A 4,735-nucleotide genomic window follows, 5' to 3' on the forward strand; every position below is an offset into this window, starting at 1 on the left:
TAAGGTGAACGTGTGGACTGCAGATGCTGGAGACCAGAGTCTAAATTAGCGTAGTGCTGGAAAAGCACAGCAGATTAGGCAGCATCCGAGGCCCAGGAAAATCGATGTTTCGGGAAAAAGCCCTTCATCTAATCTAGCTGTGAAGATAAGTCAGGCTAGCTAACTTTACAGAGGGATTGAACCTGCAACCTTCTTGCTCTGTATGACTCCGCTACTGGTTTGTTTAAGCAGCACTGGCATAACTGATTGGCAGTATTAATGTCTGTATGTTTTATTTGGTAGTACAGACTCAGAGGTCGGAAGGGCCTCTTTTATACTGTATGATTCTACACGTGATCTTGAAGGATGAAAAAAGAAACACAGAAAGCCATTACACAAGAGAAACAGCAGCATGAAGAGATTGTGTAGCTATGAACAATATCACAGAGATTCATGACTAATAGGAGAGAAAGAACTGACTGAAATACCTGGAAGCTACTGAAGTTAAGCACTCACCCTTCTCTTTTATAGTTGGTGATCCAGAGAATCCACTTGCAGGAAGGAACTGTTAGATTTCCCAATGAAACTTCAAATCTAAATTATTGCAGACGAATGTTTCTCGTTTCAGACAACACCTCAAAGTTACAGAGTTGCTGCTATGTTCACTGTTCCATTTATCCACAAATAACTGGAATATATGATGTAATGCAGAACAAAATAACCAATGATAAACAACCAATGGTAAACAAATTTCACCTGCTCCCTACAGATACACAAGCTGTTCTAGCTGAAACACTGTGGTACATTTGAAACCTCCAAAGCTATATATTGCATCAAATCAGGAAACTTTCACACTTCAAATATTACATTTGTAATGCAGTTGGTGGGACACAATCAGCCTTAATATTTCAGGGAATGGACGGGGATAAGATAGCCAGAAAACATGATGCTGATTCACGTTAAGTAAGCCCTATTGGAAGGTATCTGTTTGCATTTTCAGCTAAGATTAGGATCAGATTTCACTGGAAGGTATCCTCCGCTTGGAAACCTGAAGGCATTTCACATCGAGGCTGACATGAGGAATGACTCCACTGGTGCTGAGGGGTCTTTATGCAAGACAGCACCCCAACAGCAATCAGTATTCGCAGGACAGGAATAAACAATATAACAGTTTAAAACAAAAATGGCTCCTGGACTAGGAAACAAAGCGGACGAGTCCCAAAAAATGATGATTTGAAGCATTTTTCTGTTCAGTATTGGAGGAGAGACCTAGGAACTGTGTTTGCAAGTTCCCCTCCAAGCCACTCACCATCCTGACTTGGAAATACATTACCGTTCCTGCAGTGTCACTGGGTCAAAATCCTGGAATTCCCTCACTAAGGGCCAACCCACAACACAATGACTCACCGCCGCCTTCTCGAGGGCAACTAGGAATAGGCAATACATGCTGACCCAACCAGCAACACCCACATCCCATGAGTGAAAGGGAGAGATCAACTTCAAACAATGAGCATCACTGGGGGAATCTAAAAGCTGACACATTCCCAGGAGGTAGTGGTCTGTATCTCCTTAGGTGAGGTGAGGCCTTAAAAGAGGTGTCAGCCCAAATAGCAAATGCATTACTTATAATCTTCCAAAATTCTTTAGAAAGTCCCAGTGAATGGGAAATCACAAAAGTGACATCTTTAATTTAGAAAGAAGGGAGATAGAATGCAGGAAACTGTAGGTTGATTAGCTGGACGTCTGTAATAGAGAAGAATCTTGGATCCATTAAGGAAGTTAAAGCAGGACACTTAGAAAATCACAATGTGATCAGGAACTGCCAACGTGCATTTGCAAAGGGGAAATCATAACCGTAGCATTTTTTGACAAAGCAACATCCATGGTGGATAAAGAAGAACCAGGAGGTGCATTGTATTTCCAAAAGTGTCAGATCAAAGATGGCTACACATGATAAAAGTTCATGGCATAGGGGACAACATTAACAGACATAGGATTGGCCATCTGACAGGAAACACAGACTAGTGATAAATAGATATGCTTTGGGTTAGCGAGCTGTAATTAGTGGGTTGCCATAGGGATCAGTGCTGGGTTCTCAACTATTTACAATCTACATCAAAGATTTAGATGAGGGGACAGAATGTAGTAGATCAAGTTTTCAATGACAAATTAGATTTAGATTTTTAGATTTTAGATTACATTACAGTGTGGAAACAGGCCCTTCGGCCCAACAAGTCCACACCGACCTGCCGAAGCGCAACCCACCCATACCCCTACATTTACCCCTTACCTAACACTACGGGCAATTTAGCATGGCCAATTCACCTGACCTGCACATTAGGTAGGCAAGTAAATTGTTGGGGAGAGATAGAGAGTCTGCAAAGACAGGTTAAGAGGATGGAGGAATAAAAAATGTAGCTGTGACATTACCGTGTATATACCTGTGCATAGGTCAAGTTTTGAAGACTTGTTTTAAGCTGAAATTAGGAGGCTGACTTAGAATTATGGCCATTATTGAATATTTACCTACAAAATAACTGTCTCCATTCTGCCTGCTATGGTAGAATGGTACTGTCATACTGTATTCTAGTTACCAGTACTGTAAAGTGCATGTGGGTCTATGCATGTGTACAAAAGTTAATAAGCATACCAGCAGGTGGTCAGGCCATCTACTGGGGGTTTTTGTACAACACACAGTTCATAAAATAAAAACAGAGGAGCAATAAAAACAAAGACTGATAGTATTTTATTAAAGAAAGACTGCATGAAACTGTTAAAAATGTATGATAAATACTTTACATCAAAAAACTCTTCTCACTGTATATCACAAATATTATGGGATAGAGGCTTAAAACATAAGTTACCGGTACATGCAAAGGTACATTAGAATCTTTCAAATTTACTGCCTGCATCTATTGACCCACTGAATAATTCATTCCAGGTGTCTGGGTCAAGCATATCATTGTATGGGTCATCAATTAATTTGCCATCACTTCCATCTGACCATAAATAGTCATCCTCCTTACCATCTAAAGCATTAGAAATTCCACATTTTTTGAAGGCTTTCACAATAATTTCAGTTTTCATCTCTTTCCAGGTCTCAACAATCCACTCACAGCTGCAAGTAATGGAGCACGCATGTTGTCACTCTTTGTGAAGCTTTTCTCCCCTTCTTGCATCTAAGTGTCCCATTTCTTCCGTCCTAAGGTTTATTGATGCTAACATCCAGTGGCTGTACCGTGCTCGTAAGACCTCCAGGAACCATTGCAATGTCAGTATTTTTAGCTCAAAGTTCACTGATAACACTTTTCACTGTGAGATCTGTACATATCTCAAACCAGTAAGATTTCTTCCTTTCCAAGTCCACTTGGTCGCATATTCCAGACCTCCCCAATCTAACTTTTGCAGTCACCTTCATTCATCCATCCATCCTTTTGCATGGAAGAGGACCACAATGCCTTTCAGAAATTTCTGTCTGGGCTGAGTTCTCCGCTTAAAAATAACCATAGGCTTTAACTTCGTTCCATCTGCCATTCAACCAAGTACCACAATGAATCGACTCCTTCCATGGCCAGTAGTCTTAACTAAAACTGTTCTTGTTCCAATCTTGACCACAGTTCTGTTCCCTAGCATACCAAATTTCATTGGTATTTTGTCCTTATTGCTGATGCATGACAGCCTGTACCAGTTTTGCTTCAGGCTTCTGATTACAAAGCGACGGAATCCAATTAACTTGTCATTAAGTTCTGCTGGTAATCTTGGTTTTCTATCTAAGCACTAAATCATACCTTTTCATAAACCTTCTGCACCACCCAGCACTGGCTTTGAAATCACTGAATCCATCCTTTTTTTGCTTCATTTTTAGCACGTATTCTAATACATTGTCGAGTCACTATGCTTCTGTTTGGATGACACTGAATTACCCAGTCAGCAATCTTTTCTTCCAGTTGGGGCTACTTGGTCAGCTCTCCTCGGTTAGCATACTGCTGTTTTGGCATAGCCTTTAACTGTGTGGCTTTTTTCCTCCAATCCAGAACATGTTTTTCAGAAACACAGAACTCCCTTGCAGCTACACTATTGTTGTTCTTCTCTGCAACTTCAATAACTTCTAGTTTAAACTGTGCCATAAATTTGTTTCTTCGTGATGCCATTTTCTCAGAAAAATTTGTGGGGAGTTTTACAATAAGTTCGGACCACAACTGTATGTGACACCTACTTCTAAGAAACTGAGGCAACAGCAGGACAACAAGGTCGAGGGCTGCCATAAGGTATTGTAAATATTTGCATGCACAGGTCAAATATATGTATGCAAATATTATATATGTATGTAGTTACCAACATGCAATTTGCAAATCACGTTGCGCAAATATATACTGGTGCGCGTAACATGTGATGATACAGATTTGCATTTGAATCAAAAATGTGCAAATCATGTCCTTTAAGGCTGCATATATGGTCAGGAAGAGAGCTGAAACTTTATTGCTGGAACAGCACAGCAGGTCAGGCAGCATCTAGGGAACAGAAGATTCGACGTTTCGGGCACATGCCCTTCTTCAGGAATGAGCAGAGAGTGTTCAGCAGGAGAAGATAAAAGGTAGGGAGGAGGGACTTGGAGGAGGGGCGTTGGAAATGTGATAGGTGGAAAGAGGTAAAGGTGAAGGTGATAGGTCGGAGTAGGGTGGAGGCGGAGAGGTCAAGAAAAAGACTGCAGGTCAGGAAGGCGGTGCCAGGCTGGAGGGATGCGGCTGAGACAAGG

The 4,735-nt window shown here is 41.1% G+C and overlaps 1 long non-coding RNA gene across 1 annotated transcript in view; it reads right to left on the reverse strand.

Annotated features, from left to right (window-relative positions):
• Positions 1–500: 500 nt before the first annotated feature.
• The window catches only part of LOC122558583, a 167,921-nt gene continuing 163,686 nt past the window's right edge, over positions 501–4,735 (reverse strand). Inside the window, exon 4 of the long non-coding RNA XR_006314190.1 lies at positions 501–667. This is a non-coding gene — a long non-coding RNA (uncharacterized LOC122558583). The remainder of the gene's footprint in view (positions 668–4,735) is intronic.

The sequence above is a fragment of the Chiloscyllium plagiosum genome, chromosome 17 (genome assembly GCF_004010195.1).
Source record: "Chiloscyllium plagiosum isolate BGI_BamShark_2017 chromosome 17, ASM401019v2, whole genome shotgun sequence".
NCBI lineage: Eukaryota > Metazoa > Chordata > Chondrichthyes > Orectolobiformes > Hemiscylliidae > Chiloscyllium > Chiloscyllium plagiosum.